Source organism: Neodiprion fabricii, chromosome 1 (assembly GCF_021155785.1).
Source record: "Neodiprion fabricii isolate iyNeoFabr1 chromosome 1, iyNeoFabr1.1, whole genome shotgun sequence".
Taxonomy (NCBI): domain Eukaryota; kingdom Metazoa; phylum Arthropoda; class Insecta; order Hymenoptera; family Diprionidae; genus Neodiprion; species Neodiprion fabricii.
Window position 1 is genome coordinate 34539061 of NC_060239.1, and position 802 is coordinate 34539862.

The following is an 802-nucleotide window of genomic DNA, read 5'->3' on the forward strand; positions in this document are numbered from 1 at the left end:
ATTACACGAATATAGCTGCTAATTCATGAGAGTCTGCTTCACTTCACTGACGCGTGTAACGAAGAATGATGAAACAATTGTAAAATAGAATTATTTTCAGTTCGCTTGAACTGTCACTTTGATCTACCACCACTGAGATCTTTCGTCGTCCGTGTGTAAGGATTGAATTTTTCGAAATATTGTATTGCGAAAGTAATGTGAATACTGTTTAGTTTTACAATCAAATAATAACAAAAGGCAAGAAACAAAATTATACGGGTTTTCGAAACCTAGTGATCATTAATAATCGTTTAAAAGCAAATTTAGAGTAATTACTTGCACTGCTTAAGGACGGCAACTGATGTTCTGGCGATCAGCGCCTGAAGAATAGGCATTTCTGTGTACACTGATGTATTACGAGTTGCAATTTTTTGTCACACGAGTAATTAATTAATTAAGCAGTGGAGACATATTCTTTTTGTAAAAGACAATTAACGGTTCTGTTTGCGACTTTTTGCAAACATTTTCACTTAACGTGTTTGCAATTCATTTCACGTAATTTTGTATACCTACATTCGGAAAAAGAAAAGATTGTTGATGATTGTCGGGATATGTTTTCGTTTCAGCACGCGGGATCTCATCTGATTATTTATTTTAATTCGGTATACAAATCTTGGGAACGTGTAGACGAGCTTTTTTTATTTCAGCAATCGATGGATTTGATTATTTCTGTTACTCGCCACAATAAGTAAGAAAGTTAATAATAATTGATGGTGCAGACCACTGTGTTTATAACTCATGCGGATTAAAAGACGAATGATGA